At 49.2% G+C, this 18,863-nt stretch overlaps 1 non-coding gene across 3 annotated transcripts in view; it reads left to right on the plus strand.

The window, feature by feature from the left end:
• The window catches only part of ms4a17a.14 (membrane-spanning 4-domains, subfamily A, member 17A.14), a 51,607-nt gene that overhangs the window by 13,654 nt on the left and 19,090 nt on the right, over nt 1-18,863 (plus strand). For all 3 annotated transcript variants that reach the window (XR_012402656.1, XR_011011360.2, XR_012402657.1), the window contains exons 2-3: nt 6,704-6,896; nt 13,076-13,186. This is a non-coding gene — a transcript (membrane-spanning 4-domains, subfamily A, member 17A.14). The remainder of the gene's footprint in view (nt 1-6,703; nt 6,897-13,075; nt 13,187-18,863) is intronic.

Consider the following 18,863-nt stretch of genomic DNA (forward strand, 5'->3'; position numbering starts at 1 on the left):
CTGATCAGCAGAATTTAGAATCTTCAAATCAAAACAGGACTGTCTTCCCAACAGTGGCTATACGTTTCCTTTCATTACAAAAATGTCATCTTTTATGCCATTACAATTCCATTCTAGCTGGGCTTCAAAAAATCCAACACAGTGAAGGGGGTGTGTTTGTGCATATGCATAGAATTATCTCTTGGTTTGTTTCAGCTCAACTTGTGCAAACAGTTTTTGATAGAGTTCTTCCCCAATGAAGTTTCTTCCACTTCCTGTATCTATAATCATCTTCAATTTTTGTCCATTAACTTTAATGGTCTCTTTTCCTTCTGAATCAACTGAATACACAAAGTCATCAGAATCAGAACTGTCCTTTACTGCTCTTATGAGTTTGTCTTTATGGTCCAGCTTGTCTTTGGATTTATTTCTGTGACTTTTGTCCTCCTTTGAATTGTTTTTCTTTCTGCAAACTCGTGCATAATGACCCGTCTTTTTGCAGTACATTCAGGTTGCAGATTTTGCACCACAGTCATCTGCTTTATGTGTTGTCAATCCACATCTGTAACACTTGGTGTCGCTGTTACTCTTTTCAGGTCGTCCCCTGTTGGCATTTTGCTTCATTTTTGTGTCTGTTGTTCTGGCAGCTTTCATGAACTTGATTGTCTTTTTTTTTTAGCGCTGTTTTCTGAGAGCAGTTTAGATTCAGCTTGGGCTGATTCACAGATTCTAGCAATAGTTAATGCTCTTTCCTGTGTAAGCCCTTCTTCTTGCAACAGTTTATCTCTTAACCGTCTAAGTGCACATTTCTCTACGAGTTGATCTCGTATCATGTCATTTTCTAAAGCGCCGAACTCGCATGATTTTGCCAGTTCCCTTAATGCATTCACAAATGCATCAATTGTTTCATCATTTAGTTGAGATCTCAGTCAGAATTTGTGTCTTTTAAGCACAACTTTTTTCAGTGGAGTAAAGTAAGCGCCCAGGGCAGCTACAGTTTCTGTAAATGTCTGTTTAGGTCCTGGGAGGTTTGCAAAAATCCTCTGCACAGGTGCACCAATACAATGCAAAAGAGTAGCACGTCTTACCACATCAGCAGCGTTGATAGTTCCGCTGGCCAGCTCAAAAAAACTGTAAGAGTCTTTCCATGTTTTGTATTGTGCATACAAATCCGAAGCTCCGAGGTTCAATGGAATAGGCGGTGATAACTGTGCTGGCGGCGCTTGTGCCCATGCAGCAGCGTCGTTTTCCATGTCAGGACCGCCCGTCTATCCTATCGCTTCCAAGATTAAATGATAATCCTAGTTGATCTGTGAAGTGTTCATCCTCGTCGCCATTTATGTTGTGTTGTTGAATTCAATAATCATCAGACTTTAATCAGGTACTTAACTGTTTTATTAACAACTCTCAACTCTTCCATATCTGATCTCTAACTCTCATCCCTCAAGTCTTGCTCTTCTCGCGATATCACTTTACTACATACTTTAATCTGTTTAATCTCATACACTATATATTAAGGTAAATAATTCCTACATTAAGAAAACTAAGTGTAAAATAAAAACATTGTCACAGACTGCATCTCAAAGCACATCCTATTTGCTCTTTTTCATAATAAATTACAACTGTTATAGCTATTTTTTTAAATTGTACTTTAATTTAAAATATTACTAGCTTGTGTGTTGTTTTTGGTCAATTGTAGTCATATGAAGGTGTGGTAAATGAGACCCGGAGTAAAGCGAGTGGCTCAGACATCACTTTTGGCCACTTTCAATATTGTTCTTGGTAAAATCCACTAATCTCACATAATCTATATCTTAATTGTAATGCTAATTTTGTTGGTTAGTTATCTACTAAACAAATAGGTAGACGGATGTGATGAAAACAAGCCCACCAGCTCGTCTTCAGGGGGAGAAATGTGAGTTTGTAAGGGAAAAATATGATGGCTTACTCGCAAAGCAGTCGTGCAAGGTGATGTGTATTTACAGTGCCAAAAAGTCCATCCACAGTGAAGGTATATACAAGTGCTAAAAAAAAAAAAAAAAAAACAGTACCAAAGAAACAAAAAACAGCAAAATAAAATCTGCAAAAATATACCCCAATTATATCTACAAAAAAAAAAAAATAATATCGATAATAACAGGTATCCACAACATATTTGCTCAAGGCACCACAGTAGCACTCTTGCATCAACTTGGTAAACAAGTGTTGTATGGTAGTTGGGCTCTGGCTTATATAGCCCAAACTCCCGTCTGTTTGTGGGCTATACCATTCATAGGTAAGTATTAAATTGGACAAATACACAAACATTAAATAACTTAACATTCAATCCACACTTCACATTAAACACATTAAGAAAAAAACCTTTATATATAATTAACAACAAAACATAAATTTTCTTAATGTAAATAAACACATAATACACACTTCATGATCACAAAACACCTATTCACAAACATAATTGTTTCGTCATCTTCCGATCGCAGCGCGCATGCACACACAATCCCATGCATTCTTATACCGGCACTTTCTATGTGCTCGATTTGACCGATCACGACCGGAAGCCTGACTACGCCCACAAAGACAAACACCAAACGGAAAAGGCAACACAACAGGTCAAGTGGAGGTGTATGAAATGCCTATGAATGACTTATGAATTGTGGAGAGTGGATTTATGGAAATATGTCCATGTGCTATCGAGATCGCGTGTGCACCCGCTCCTCTGATAGCGGCAACGGCAGGCAGGAACAATATAATGAATGAATGAGGTAAGTGTGCTGCTTTCCCAGCGGTAACCGTTAATGTGACCTTATCACATCACCTTCCCCCTCTCCCAGCTGCGTACTGGCCGGGTACCTAGACAGGTAGTCGGCTACCACGTTAAGTCTACTCGGTCGATGGCATATTGTAAAGTGGTATGGCTGCAGGGTGAGGTACCATCGGGTGACTTTGGCATTGTGGTCTCTCATAGACTGGATCCAGGTAAGGACCCGGTGGTCAGTTTCCAGATCAAACTCTCGGCCTAGGTGGAGATAGAAGGTAGCTACGTAAACTGTCCAGAGACCACTTGATTGCAAGACCTGCCTTCTCAATTGCAGAATACCTTGTCTCCCTCGGCAGTAGCTTGCGGCTGAGAAAAACAATAGTTTTTTGTTCCTTTACATTTCCTTGGGCAAGGACAGCTCCTATTCCTGTTGCAGAAGCATCCACTTGCACCAGGAACCTTTTTGAAAAGTCAGGACTATGTAAGACTGGACTGGAACACATCTTCTCTTTCAGGGTTTTAAAAGCTTTTTTGCAGTCATTGGTCCATGGAACAGGATTTGTGACTGACTTAGACAACAAGTTAGTTAAAACTTGTAAGTCTAGCGTGAGCTTGCAAAAATCGATACAGACACGCAAGGATCCATCTTTCTTGGATGGTGCATGGTAGACATGGTAGGTCTGCCTTGTCTTCCTCTTGTCTGGATGATAATTTTCATAAGTCACCAGCCCCATCTTGCGCATCACAGTGTTAGCCCCTGCCATTTAGCCAGTAACTTGTTAGTTGAAGTTGGTAAAAGTAGCAGAACCTTTTGGCCGTTTTGGAATTGTATCAGTCTGGCATGTTGGTTGTACCATCTCCTTTGTGCTTGCTGTTTCTCTAGTAGACTTTCTTTGGCTTGTTCTCTGTACTTCTCCAAACAGTCTCGCATCTCTAGCACATAGTGCACAATGCCGCTCTCCTCCTTCTTCGATGCAGGTTCTCCTTCCCAGTCCATCTTTAGCAAGCCTAGGGTTCCTTGTACCTGGCATCTATAAAAGAGCTTAAATGGTGAGAAGCCCGTCGATGCCTGGGGCACTTCTCTGTAAGCAAAGAGAACAAATGGTAACCACTTATCCCAGTCTAGGCCTGTGTCTGCAACGAACCTCCGCAGCATATTGTTGAGAGTTTGATTGAACCTCTCGACAAGTCCATCTGTCTGTGGGTGATATAGCGTTGTTCTAATGGCAGTGATGCCCATCTGCTTGTGTAGCTGCCCCATTGGACATGATGTGAAGTTTGTTCCTTGGTTGATAAGTATCTCCTCAGGTATTCCAACGCGGGAGAACAACTGAATCAAGGCATGAATGATCTTGGGTGTGTTAATAGAACGGAGTGGGTAGGCCTCAGGATACCTTGTGGAATAGCCACTGACCACCAAGATGTAACGATGTCCATCACTGCTCTTCTCCAATGTCCCCACAATGTCCATGGCAATCTGCCTAAAAGATGCAGAGATAACAGGGAGAGGTTGCAGGGGTGCTCTGCCCCGCTGGGACACAGCACTTGTCTTTTGGCAGACGGCACATGTTTTACAGTGTGTTTGTACATCAGTATAAAGTGTGGGCCAGTAAAATCGTGAGCTAATGCGTCCATGTTTTCTGTTGGCCTAGGTGACCAGCCCATGGAACAGTGTGTGCAAGGTGAAGAACAAGAGAATGACAACAAGATGGCACAACTAAACTAACACATCATTTGTTCTCGCATATAACACACCATTCTCTACTACATATATCGCATTGCACAAAATTTATGGTTTTTCAGACCTTTAACAAATAAGAGTTTCAAGGTTTCATCTTCCCTCTGAAGTTGTGTTATTTCCCTGGACCTTCCAGCCATTAACTTTGAGACCCTCTCCTGAGGACTCAGAGGCTGGAGTTCCCAGGTACTTTTCAAGACGCCTCTGGCGTCTTGACTTTTAAGCGCCCTTGGTCCCGCCCTGCAACAGACTACTATCCAAGTCTGGCAAGGTCTGTAGACCTGCCCTGGTTTGTGCTCTTGTAAGAGCTGGACATGACACATTAACAGTGGTAATGGAATTTTCAGATTCTTTGATGGTGGGTTGCAAAAGTTCATATAGTACTGAAAAGTCTCTTCCTAGAATCATATTAGCTGGTAAATGGTCAACTACGGCAACATTAAGCAAGTACATTTGTTCTAGTACCTCAACCATAACCACAGCTTGGGGATGCTGCTTTATGTCCCCATGTACACATTGAACAGAGGTGGTGTTTTCATAACTGACATTATGTACGAAGCATGATTTCGTCATTGACAAAAAGCTTCCAGTATCTAAGAGTGCTTTTAGTTTATTTCCATTCACAGTAACATTATATACATTCTGACCCACCCCCACAGTCAAAATCACAGTCCCCTTCCCTTGGCACATAACAAAACCTGTAAGTTTAGCTTTACAAACGTTTTTAACTTGGAAAACATTCCCTCACCAGTTGTAGCATCAGAAGTAACTGGCTTGGATGGGGTTAGGCTGGACTTTGAGGAGACTCTGGGATGACTTGTTGCTCCCTCCTCATCTTCCGTTGTCACCACCGAATTCCAATAAGTCCCTTCCTCTGGCACTGCCTTCACTTGGGACCATAAACCCGTCTTCGGTTTTCGACCTTTCAGCACTGTCTTGCGAGTCGCCATCCCACCGCTGCCACCAGATGTGATGAAAACGAGCCCACCAGCTCATCTTTAGGGCGTGAAATGCAAGGTCGTAAGGGAAAATTATGATGGCTTACTCGCAAAGCAGTCGTGCAAGGTGATGTTTATTTACAGTGCCAAAAAGTCCATCCACAGTGAAGGTATATACAAGTGCTAACAAAGAAAATAAAAAAAAAGAGTACCAAAGAAACAACAAACAGGAAAATAAAATCTGCATAAATATACCCCAATTATATCTACAAAAAAAATAATAATAATATCGATAATAACAGGTATCCACAACATATTCGCTTGAGGCACCACAGTAGCACTCTTGCATCGACTTGGTAAACAAGTGTTGTATGGTAGTTGGGCTCTGGCTTATATAGCCCGAACTCCACAATCCCATGCATTCTTATGCCGGCACTTCCTATGTGCTCGGTTTGACCGATCATGACCGGAAGCCTGACTACGCCCACACAGACACACACCAAACGGAAAAGGCAACACAACAGGTCAAGTGGAGGTGTATGAAATGCCTATGGATGACCTATGAATTGCGGAGAGTGGATTTATGGAAATATGTCCATGTGCTATCGAGATCGCGTGTGCACCCGCTCCTCTGATAGCGGTAACGGCAGGCAGGAACAATATGTTGAATGAATGAGGTAAGTGAGCCTGTGAGTATGTCTGTGTGTCAGCGCATCTGTGTGTGTGTGTGTGAGAATGTGTGTGTGTAACTGCCAGTGCTGCTTTCCCAGCGGTGACCGTTAATGTGACTTTATCACAATGAATAACATTTCAGATGAAGCGAAGTGCCACTAAAACAAATAAAGATATGTTTAAATGGAAATACTGACAGTTTCCAATAACATGACTGTATGAAAATATTAAAGAGAGGCAGAGAGAGAGAGAGAGCGATTAATAAAACAAAAGGGGAGAGCAAAAAGCTGCCACTCACACCAACAACTTAGTACCTAAATACATCATAGGATGTAACATTGGTAAATTGCCACTTTTTACTGTCATCCAATGTGTTTTTGGTTATGATCAATGCGTTGTCACTTTAATTAAGCATAAGCAGCACCACAAAAATAGACTGTTATCTAAAAATATTATAATATAAACAAATATAAAGTAGAAATATATACTGAATTAAAAAATGAAGTGAATTTTTCACATATATAAAAATATAGAAAAGTCTCAAAAATCTAACTTAAAATGATATCCTTTAGATTTTTTATGTATTTTTTTGCTTTATTGTGATTTTTTTTACAGATTCACTTAATTCTCTGAAACTGAAATATCGACTGTCGGAGCCATGAATCCTTCAAAGATTGTCATCCAGCTTCAACCACAAACACAAACAGCAACTGTGACTGGGACCAGTTTTTCTGAGCCTGTTTACATGCAGCATGAAGCAGGAGTTTCAATTCAGGCCTTTCTGAAAGGCCAACCAAAAGCCCTTGGGGTGAGAAAACACATACAATTAATTTTGATGTCAGTATAGCACACATTAACACAGCTTGCACAGTTTTTATTGGGCTCTTTTTTTTTGTGTTATTGATTGTTGCCCTGGTGACAGAGCAGTAAATGTACAATCATCAGTTCATGTTTACATCTAGAAGGGTATTTACTTCTTAGTTCCCCTTCGGTTGGGGAACTTCAGTGCCATAAAGTGGATTGATTGAATCCACGAATGGGAGGATTTGGATCAGAAGCCGCTTGTCTGGAGAGTATTGAACGGGCCAATGAATGAAAATGAATTGGCAGCGTAAGCTTGCGCAGGTGTGCGACATCTGCAATTATCCCAGCATATAAGCACACCTGGAGCGAGCAAAAGCCATCCTTTTCGCTTCAGATCTTTTCTGAGTGAGTCGATGAGGGTTCTTCTTGCTGTTCAGCACTTCAGAGCGAACGAGTGTGTCTCCCGGTCCAGAGTGGGTTTTCACGGCGGCAGACGGTCGAGCTGGGTTTCTCCCTTGCCTGCGGTTCTTTGGGTCCGGTCCTCCAGATTGGTGCGTATTGTTGTAACTTTCCTAAAAGAGCAACACAGTCGTGCAGCACGTCCTTTTCAGGATGGCGCTCCGACTGTGCGTTTCTGGATGCGGGGGTTTCCTGGCTCCGCATGATGGACACGATCACTGCATTGCATGTTTGGGGGTCCAGCATGTTAATGCGGTGCTCGCAGGCGGTTCATGTCGTCATTGCGATGCCATGACCGTTGCACAGCTAAGATCGTGGCTAACTTTCGTAAGAGAGCAAGCCACCCCAGTTGCCTCCTGTTCTAAAAAAGCAGCGGGCGCTCGGGCAGATCTGAGGGTTCCAGTGGGAGATAATCCACCGCCCACGGGCTCGCGGACCTCTCGCTCCTCACGGCGCTCCATCCAAACTTCGGGTAGTGGGAGTGATCCGTCTAACCAGATAGTAGCTCTCACGCTCGCTGACACCGGAGATCAGATGTCCTCCGTGGCATCGGAGGGTGGGCTTTCACTGTCTGACGAAGATCCGGACCCGCTCACCCCCTCCATGCAGGTGAGCGCCGTCAAATCAGATCCTGAAGCGGACATGTTAGCCGTGCTTTCCCAGGCTGCTTCGGCCGTGGGGTTGGAGCTGGTTTATCCCCTAGCTCGGCGGCTGGACCGACTACATGGGTGCTACGTAGAGGACCAGAAGGCGAAGCCTTCGAAGCCTCTTGTCCCCTTCTTCCCGAAAGTGCACAGTAGGCTCACGCAGTCTTGGAGGGCACCTTTCTCTGCCCGTGCTGCGTGTCCCTCCGCCCTCACTGCCCTTGACGACAAAGCTGCCAGGGGGTATGAGGCGATCCCATCAGTGGAGCGCGCTATCGCCGTCAATCTTTGTCCGCGCGGTGCCTCTACGTGGTGGGGTTTGCCCCGCCTCCCGTCCAAAGCCTGTAGGTTGTCTGCCTCTCTCGGAGCCAGAGCTTATAAGGCTGCGGGTCAGGCTGCTTCTGCCTTGCACGCGATGGCCACCTACCAGCGCTACCAAGCTCAGGCGCTGGCCGAGCTGCACGAGGGCGGGTCTAACCCAAGCTTATTACATGAGCTGCGCGCCGCGTGTGCGCTGGGGAGGACGATGTCCACACTTGTGGTTCAGGAACGCCACCTCTGGCTAAACCTGGCCGATATGCGCGATGTTGACAAAGTTCGCTTTCTTGACTCGCCCATATCCCAGGCTGGCTTGTTTGGCGACACCGTCGGTGAATTCACCCAGGAATTCAAGGCGGTGAAAGAGCAGTCGGATGCGATGGGCAATGTCATCTATCGGCGTGGCTGAAAGCCTGCTCCGCCCACCGAGCCATCCATCACGCAGTGCTGCCCCGCCCCAGCCTGCGCCTCCGGCCAAGCGGGCGCGGCGTACACCTCTAAAGCAGGCAGTCCCCCCTGCCCAGGGCGCCGTTAAGTCCGGCAAACGGACCGCGAAGTGTCCCTGAGACAGGCCATCCAGATAAGAGGAAACTTGCTCTTTCCCCGCTGGAGGGCGGGGCCCCGATTACAACGGTACTTTTCAGTGCCACCAAAACATCAATCAAAGAGCACTTTTCCCCTTCCCCGGATGTGACAGCACGAATTCTGCCAGTCCGGGGCGCACTGCCTTCCGGCTCGCAGATTCTACGTGCTTCGCCAGTGGCTCACGAGCGCTGGGGGGACGGTCTCCCTTCCCTCAGCCCTCCAGCCCCCTCTCCGGAGTCAGGGTGCGGAGCCAGAGCGAATCGCTCTCCTCCAGCTCTTCCGCGGGACCCTCATGCTTCCCGGATCAGCACACCCACTCCGCGCTGCCCCACCGCTGGTACGTCGGCGATTGTAGCGATGACTCCATTCGCGAGGGCTCTGCCTGCCTGGTTAGCGCGGGCCAGCACCTCGCTGTGGCTCATACGCACAATCAGATTCGGTTACGCGATTCAGTTCGCGAAACGGCCCCTCAAGTTCACGGGCGTGTATTTCTCCAGGGTCAACCCCCTGTCCACCCCTGTCTTGCGAGAGGAGTTTGCTGCCCTCCTGGCGAAGGGTGCAATCGAGCCAGTTCCTCCAGCCGAGATGGAGAGTGGGTTTTACAGCCCATACTTCATCGTACCCAAAAAGAGCGGTGGGTCACGACCAATCCTAGATCTGTGCGTTTTGAACCGCTGTCTGCAAAAGCTGCCGTTCAGAATGCTCACGCAGAGGCGCATTCTCCAATGCGTTCATCCTCCGGATTGGTTTGCAGCCATAGACCTGAAGGACGCGTATTTCCATGTCTCCATTCTTCCACGCCACCGTCAGTTTCTGCGGTTTGCGTTCGAGGGTCGAGCGTGGCAGTACAAGGTCCTTCCCTTCGGACTCTCTCTGTCTCCACGGGTCTTCACCAAACTTGCGGAGGGTGCCTTAGCGCCCCTTCGGCTCGCGGGCATCTGCATACTCAATTATCTCGACGACTGGCTGATTTTAGCCCACTCGCGGGAGCAATAGATTGTGTACAGGGACAAGGTGCTTCGGCATCTCCGCCTACTGGGGCTTCAGGTCAACCGAGAAAAGAGCAAACTCGCCCCCATGCAGAGGATCTCTTTTCTCGGGATGGAGCTGGACTCGATCACCATGGTAGCGCACCTCTCCGAGGAACGCGCTCGCCTGTTGCTGAACTGTCTGAGAGAGCTTGACAGCAAACTAGTGGTCCCACTGAAGTTCTTTCAGAGGCTCCTGGGGCATATGGCATCCGCAGCCGCCGTCACGCTGCTCGGATTGCTCCATATGAGACCACTTCAGCACTGGCTTCACGATCGGGTCCCAAGACGCGCATGGCACGCGGGCACACACCGGGTCTCTGTTACTGCGCTGTGTCGCCGCGCCCTCAGCCCTTGGATTGACCCCTCTTTCCTACAGGCCGGTGTGCCTCTAGGACAGGCGTCCAGCCATGTTGTTGTTTCAACAGATGCTTCCAAAATGGGTTGGGGGGCCGTGTGTCGCGGGCATGCGGCTGCGGGCCTGTGGAAGAGTGCCCTGTTGCATTGGCATATCAATCGCCTAGAGCTGTTGGCAGTGTTCCTCGCTTTCCACCACTTTTTACCGGTGCTGGAGCACGGATGCACTGGCCCACAGCTGGCCTCGGGGCATGCGCAAGTATGCGTTTCCCCCAGTGAGCCTGCTCGCGCAGTTACTGTGTAAGATCAGGGAGGACGAGGAACAGGTTCTGCTATTTGCGCCCTTTTGGCCCAACCGGACCTGGATATCAGAGCTCTCACTCCTCGCGACGGCCCTCCCCTGGCGGATCCTTTTGAGAGAGGACCTACTCTCTCAGGGACAGGGCACCATCTGGCACAGATCTTTGGAATCCCACGTGTGGTCCTTAGACGAGAGGAAGACTTAGGTAACCTACCGACTGCGGTGGTTAATACCCTCACTCAGGCTAGGGCCCCCTCCACGAGGCGCGCCTACGCCCTGAAGTGGAGTCTATTCACTGAATGGTGCGTCTCTCGCAGAGAAGACCCCTGAAACTGCCAGATTAGTGTTGTGCTCCCTTTCCTTCAAGAGAAGTTGGACAGCAGGCTGTCGCCCTCCACTCTCAAGGTTTACGTGGCCGCCATCTCCGCTTATCATAACGCGGTAGCTGGCAGCACCGTGGGAAAGCATAACCTCATCATCCGGTTCCTTAGGGGTGCTAGGCGAATTACTCCATCTCGCCCCCCTCTCATGCCCTCTTGGGATCTTGCCCTTGTTCTCACGAGTTTGCGAGCTGATCCCTTTGAGCCACTCGAATCAGTATCTCTAAGATTTCTGTCCCTGAAGACAGCTCTGCTGGTTGCGTTGGCCTCCATCAAGAGGGAGGCCTCCATCCTGCGTTGGCCTCCATCCTGGAGGCATTTTCGGTCAATGACTCGTGCCTGGAATTCGGACTGGATTACTCTCACGTCATCCTGAGACCCCGCCCGGGTTATGTGCCTAAGGTTCCTACCACTCCCTTTAGAGATCAGGTAGTGAACCTGCAAGCGCTGCCCCCGGAGGAGGCAGACCCAGCCCTTTCTTTACTTTGTCCAGTTCGCGCTCTGCGCATTTATGTGGACCGTACTCAGAATGTTAGATCATCTGAGCAGCTCTTGTCTGTTATGGCGGTCGGCAGCAGGGTAGTGCCGTATCGAAACAAAGATTATTCCACTGGATTGTGGATGCCATTTCACTCGCTTATTCGAGTCGAGGTCAGCCGTGTCCCCCGGGAGTGCGTGCACACTTCACTCGGAGCGTTGCATCCTCTTGGGTGCGTGCATGCGGCGCCTCTCTAACAGACATCTGTAGAGCTGCGGGCTGGGCGACACCCAACACATTTGCAAGGTTTTACAATCTGCGAGTGGAGCCGGTTTCCTCAAGGATATTAGGTAACCCTTTGGTGATTGAGGAAACAACTAGGTAGGGTGTTGAGACACGCTTGCTGCACCATTTTCCCTAACACGGAGATACGTGCGCCCTTTTATCTGTCAGTAAAGTTCCCCGTCAGGTGAGCCCTGCAGATTCCTCCCTGGCCCCCAGCACTGACTCAGCGGAGGAGTCACTTGCTGGCCCACTACGTTGTAGGTCTGCCCGCTGGTCAGCCTGCGTTTTGGGTATAGGTGCCTGCTATGCGTGATCCCCACTAGGCGATCCCATATGCTTATTCCGCCATGGTTAAGTCCCCCCCCTGGGCGGACCCGTGTGTTCCCTCTCTGCTAACCACTCTTTTGCTATGCGTACTCCCCCTTTTTAGGGCTAGTCCATATGTAAATCCTGCCATCTATCCCCCCTTGGGTAACAGATGGCCTCCGCAGCGTCCTCCCTATCGGGATTGCACGCTTTCCAACGTACTGTCGTATTTTCCTAGAATTATCTAGATGCTCACGACTTCCCAAAAAATATTTCTAAATCCGTAAAACTTCTGTTGAAGTAGGATAAATTAGGGCCAGGGACACGTTGGAGGACCGCGCCTCCCATGATGTGGGTGCGTCACGCTTGCTTGACTATCCCCTCATCGGGGGCGCTGGTAAGGTGCAGTCATTATGGCGCTTTCCATACTTCTCCCATTCGTGGATTCAATCAATCCACTCTATGGCACTAAAGTTTCCCAACCGAAGGGGAACGTTTGAGGTTACAGAAGTAACCCTTCGTTCCCCGAGGAGGGGAACAGAAGTGCCATACTCCGTCGCCATAATGACTGTCCCTTAGCTGTTTGAAAGTCTCTTCAGCTTAAAAGGATGGCGTTTGCTCGCTCCAGGTGTGCTTATATGCTGGGATAATTGCCGATGCAGCACACCTGCGCAAGCTTACGCTGCCAATTCATTTTCATTCATTGGCCCGTTCAATACTCTCCAGACAAGCGGCTTCTGATCCGAATCCTCCCGTTCATGGATTCAATCAATCCACTCTATGGCACTTCTGTTCCCCTCTTCGGGGAACGAAGGGTTACTTCTGTAACCTCGAACGTTTTAGTTTGTAACATCTATGAATCTGTATGTGAAATTATACAATGAGAATCGCACACTTGCATACTATTTTTGGGATGTTTGTATACTACAGTAATACGATCATACAAACAGCTCTCGAAATGATATAGTGTACATGTTGTTCTGTTTTACTTCATGAAAGAGTTTCTTGTCCTTCTTACACTGTTCTCTCTTATTCCTCACAGACTGTCCAGATAATAATTGGTCTGTTGATTCTCCTGTTGGAAATTGTGTTCACAGTTTTTACACACTCCACCTTTGCCTTCAGCGGCGTTCCTTATGTGGGATCTCTGATAGTAAGAAACAATCATACAGTTTAACATGTTGTCCTAGATAACACAAGCTACAGTGGGTAATCAACCAGAATACATCTTACTGTCACATTTACAGACACTAAAAGTACATATAATTAAATAAAACTCAGATGCTCAGTGTGAACGTTTACTTTGGGAATAACACGTATTGCCATTAGAGGCAGCACTGCAACTAGAGATAGCAAAAGTACACACATCCTTTAGTCAAGTAGAAGTACGATACTCATTTTTAAAATGACTCTGGTAGAAGTTAAAGTACTAATTACACTTTTGTACTCAAGTAAATGTAAATAAGTACAGCCTTAAAAATGTACTTCAGTAAAAAGGATTAATAGGTGTAGTTTCTTGCAGGTAACCAGACCTGACATAACATCGATCCAGCTTTACAAAACAACTTATTTCTGAGTTTGATGTAAATATTGTTGCTTTAGAAAGTAGCCAAGCAGCTCTGCAATATTGCCAAACAACACTGCTCAAAACTGCCCTGTGTAACATCATCCTGACACACTCACAGCATTCAGCATGTTGTTTTGCTGCGTTTAGACAGTGTTGGGGAATAACTAATTAAATGTAACGGCGTTACCTAATTTAATTACAAAATAAAAGAAAATGTTAAAGATTGCAAAGGGGGTTACATCTAAATATGTTGAATACTAATAATCTGTTGTTTTGCCTGTTTTTGATATGCACGATGCCTTCTGCTAAGGCCATTTATTAAAGCGGTGCTATTCTGATGCTTTTGATTGGTTTTCCAATCAAATCAAATTAATTTGTGGCTGACTTCCTCTTTGCCGCTGAAAGCACTAGGCTTCTACAACCAGTCTGAGAGCTGCACCACGACGAGTGATAAAAATGCATTTTATTGCTGGAAATTTAAAAATATATTTCACCCTAAAATCTAAGAAGGCACAAATATAACTGTTCAGTGCAAAATTTGTTTCTACATGTTTCAAGAGTGTGGTGGTAGCTACTTTATAAATCTTATATATTTCAAAGCTATTTTATTAGTGAAGTAGCGCCCACACAAGCTACTATTTACCGATCCTGGATCAATAAGTGCTGGCACCAACAGAGCTGTGAGGCCGGTGTCTAGGTGATGAGTCGTCATTGCGATGCCATGACCGTTGCACAGCTCAGATCGCGGCTAACTTTCGTAAGAGAGCGAGCCACCCCAGTTGCCTCCTGTAAAAAATAAGCAGCTGGCGCTCGGGCAGATCTGAGGGTTCCAGTGGGAGATAATCCGCCGCCCACGGGCTCGCGGACCTCTCGCTCCTCACGGCGCTCCATCCAAACTTCGGGTAGTGGGAGTGATCCGTCTAACCAGATGGTAGCTCTCACGCTCGCTGACACCGGAGATCAGATGTCCTCCGTGGCATCGGAGGGTGGGCTTTCACTGTCCGACGAAGATCCGGACCCAAATCAGATCCTGAAGCAGCGGACATGTTAGCCGTGCTTTCCCGGGCTGCTTCGGCCGTGGGGTTGGAGCTGGTTCATCCCCCAGCTCCGCGGCCGGACCGACTAGATGGGTGCTACGTAGAGGACCAGAAGGCGAAGCCTTCAAGCCTCTCGTCCCCTTCTTCCCGGAAGTGCACAGTAGGCTCACGCAGTCTTGGAGGGCACCTTTCTCTGCCCGTGCTGCATGTCCCTCCGCCCTCACCGCCCTTGATGGCGGAGCTGCCAGGGGGTATGAGGCGATCCCATCAGTGGAGCGCGCTATCGCGGTCAATCTTTGTCCGCGTGGCGCCTCTACGTGGCGGGGTTTGCCCCGCCTCCCGTCCTAAGCCTGTAGGTTGTCTGCCTCCCTCGGAGCCAGAGCTTATAAGGCTGCGGGCCAGGCTGCTTCTGGCCCGCAGCCTTAACCCAGGCTTATTACATGACCCAGGCTTATTACATGAGCTGCGCACCGCGACCGACTATGCTCTTCGGACTACTAAGTCCTCCGCGTGTGCGCTGGGGAGAACGATGTCCACACTTGTGGTTCAGGAACGCCACCTCTGGCTACACATGGATATATATGCGCGATGTTGACAAAGTTCGCTTTCTTGACTCGCCCATATCCCAGGCTGGCCTGTTCGGCGACACCGTCGGTGAATTCACCAAGGAATTCACTCCGGCCAAGCGGGCGCGGCGTACACCTCGAAAGCAGGCAGCCCCCCCTGCCCAGGGCGCCGTTAAGTCCGGCAAACGGACCGCGAAGCGTCCCTGAGACAGGCCATCCGGATAAGAGGAAACTTGCTCTTTCCCCGCTGGAGGGCGGGGCCCCGATTACAACGGTACTTTTCAGTGCCACCAAAACATCAATCAAAGAGCACTTTTCCCCTTCCCCGGATGTGACAGCACGAATTCTGCCAGTACGGGACGCGCTGCCTTCCGGCTCGCAGATTCTACGTGCTTCACCAGTGGATCATGAGCGCTGGGGGGACGGTCTCCCTTCCCTCAGCCCTCCAGCCCCCTCTCCGGAGTCAGGTTGCGGAGCCAGAGCGAATCGCTCTCCTCCAGCTCTTCCGCGGGACCCTCGTGCTTCCCGGATCAGCACACCCACTCTGCGCTGCCCCACTGCTGGTACGTCAGCGATTGTAGCGATGACTCCATTAGCGAGGGCTCTGCCTGCCTGGTTAGCATGGGCCAGCCCCTCGCGGTGGCTCATACGCACAATCAGACTCGGTTACGCGATTCAGTTCGCGAAACGGTCCTCCAAGTTCACGGGCGTGTATTTCTCCAGGGTCAACCCCCTGTCCACCCCTGTCTTGCGAGAGGAGATTGCTGCCCTCCTGGCGAAGGGTGCAATCGAGCCAGTTCCTCCAGCCGAGATGGAGAGTGGGTTTTACAGCCCATATTTCATCGTACCCAAAAAGAGCGTGGGTCACGACCAATACTAGATCTGCGCGTTTTGAACCGCTGTCTGCACAAGCTGCCGTTCAGAATGCTCACGCAGAGGCGCATTCTCCAATGCGTTCGTCCTCGGGATTGGTTTGCAGCCATAGACCTGAAGGACGCGTATTTCCATGTATCCATTCTTCCACGCCACCGACAATTTCTGCGGTTTGCGTTCGAGGGTCGAGCGTGGCAGTACAAGGTCCTCCCCTTCGGGCTTTCTCTGTCTCCGCGGGTCTTCAGCAAACTCGCGGAGGGTGCCTTAGCGCCCCTTCGGCTCGCGGGCATCCGCATACTCAATTATCTCGACGACTGGCTGATTTTAGCCCACTCGCGGGAGCAATTGATTGTGCACAGGGACAAGGTGCTTCGGCATCTCCGCCTACTGGGGCTTCAGGTCAACCGAGAAAAGAGAAAACTCGCCCCCGTGCAAAGGATCTCTTTTCTCGGGATGGAGCTGGACTCGATCACCATGGTAGCGCACCTCTCCGAGGAACTGTTGCTGAACTGTCTGAGGGAGCTCGACAGCAAACTAGTGGTCCCACTGAAGTTCTTTCAGAGGCTCCTGGGGCATATGGCATCCGCAGCCGCCGTCACGCCGCTCGGATTGCTCCATATGAGACCACTTCAGCACTGGCTTCACGATCGGGTCCCAAGATGCGCATGGCACGCGGGCACACACCGGGTCTCTGTTACTGCGCTGTGTCGCCGCGCCCTCAGCCCTTGGAACGACCCCTCGTTCCTACAGGCCGGTGTGCCTCTAGGACAGGCGTCCAGCCATGTTGTTGTTTCAACAGATGCTTCCAACATGGGTTGGGGGGCCGTGTGTCGCGGGCATGCGGCTGCGGGCCTGTGGAAGGGTGCCCAGTTGCATTGGCATATCAGTCGCCTAGAGCTGTTGGCAGTGTTCCTCGCTCTCCACCGCTTTTCACAGGTGCTGGAGCGGCAACACGTGCTGGTCAGGACGGACAGTACGGCGGTGGCGGCGTATATCAACCGCATGGGGTGTATGCGCTCTTGCCGCATGTCTCAGCTCGCCCGCCGTCTGCTCCTCTGGAGTCACCCGCGGCTGAAATCGCTGCGCGCCATTCACGTTCCAGGCAAGCTCAATCGTGCAGCCGATGCGCTCTCACGACAGCTGTTACGCCCTGGAGAATGGAGACTCCACCCCGAGTCTGTTCAGCTGATATGGGCGCGATTCGGGGAGGCCCAGATCGATCTGTTTGCTTCCCCCGAGAACGCTCATTGCCAGTTGTTTTTTTCCCTGACCGAGGGCTCTCTCAGCACGGATGCACTGGCCCACAGCTGGCCTCGGGGCATGTGCAAGTATGCGTTTCCCCCAGTGAGCCTGCTCGCGCAGTTACTGTACAAAGTCAGGGAGGACGAGGAACAGGTTCTGCTAGTTGCGCCCCTTTGGCCCAACCGGACCTGGATATCAGAGCTCTCACTCCTTGCGATGGCCCTCCCCTGGCGGATCCCTTTGAGAGAGGACCTACTCTCTCAGGGACAGGGCACCATCTGGCACCCTCGCCCGATCTTTGGAACCTCCACGTGTGGTCCTTAGACGCGAGGAAGACTTAGGTAACCTACCGACTGCGGTGGTTAATACCATCACTCAGGCTAGGGCCCCCTCCACGAGGCGCGCCTACACCCTGAAGTGGAGTCTATTCACTGAATGGTGCTTCTCTCGCAGAGAAGACCCCCTTTGGTGATTGAGGAAACAACTAGGTAGGGTGTTGAGACACGCTTGCTGCGCCATTTTCCCTAACACGGATATATGTGCGCCTTTTTATCTGTCAGTAAAGTTCCCCGTCAGGTGAGCCATGCAGATTCCTCCCTGGCCCCCAGCACTGACTCAGCGGGAGAGTCACTTGCTGGCCCACTACGTTGTAGGTCTGCCCGCTGGTCAGCCCGCGTTTTGGGTATAGGTGCCTGCTATGCGTGATCCCCACTAGGCGATCCCATATGCTTATTCCGCCACGGTTAAGTCCCCCCCCCTGGGCGGACCCGTGTCTTCCCTCTCCGCCAACCACTCTTTTGCTATGCGTACTCCCCCTTTTTAGGGCTAGTCCATATGTAAATCCTGCCATCTATCCCCCCTTGGGTAACGGATGGCCTCCGCAGCGTCCTCCCTATCAGGATTGCACGCTTCCCAACGTACTGTCGTATTTCCTAGAATTATCTAGATGCTCACGACTTCCCAAAAAATATATCGAAAATCCGTAAGACTTCTGTTGAAGTAGGATAAATTAGGGCCAGGGACACGTTGGAGGACCTTGCCTCCCATGATGTGGGTGCGTCACGCTTGCTTGACTATCCCCTCATCGGGGCGTTGGTAAGGTGCAGTTATTATGGGGCTTTCCATAGTTCTTCCATTTCGTGGATTTCAAATCAAATCCACTCTATAGCACTTCCGTTCCTCTCCTTCGGGGAACGAAGGGTTACTTCTGTAACCTCGAACGTTATCTAATGTAATTGGTGTCTTTGTTTCCTCTCAGTTTGCTTTAGCTCTGTCATTTCTTTTTTTGTGGTGATTGATCCAAAAGTTTACATTCTTAATCACCTGTTTTTAAATGGTCAATCCCTAAAAGTGAGGGGGACATATCCACCGTCCCCCCAATTGCTAAGCCCCTAGGTCAAGTCTGTAACTAAGAAGAATGCAAGCACATTTAGTGGTTGAGGGAGTGCTTCATGTGGCAGTAAAATGCTCATTCTGGTTGAGAACCATGTATGTGTGTGTGTGTGTGTGTGTGTGTGTGTGTGTGTTTTCCGTCATAAGCTGTAA

Source organism: Danio rerio, chromosome 4 (genome assembly GCF_049306965.1).
Source record: "Danio rerio strain Tuebingen ecotype United States chromosome 4, GRCz12tu, whole genome shotgun sequence".
NCBI classification, from domain to species: Eukaryota; Metazoa; Chordata; class Actinopteri; order Cypriniformes; family Danionidae; genus Danio; species Danio rerio.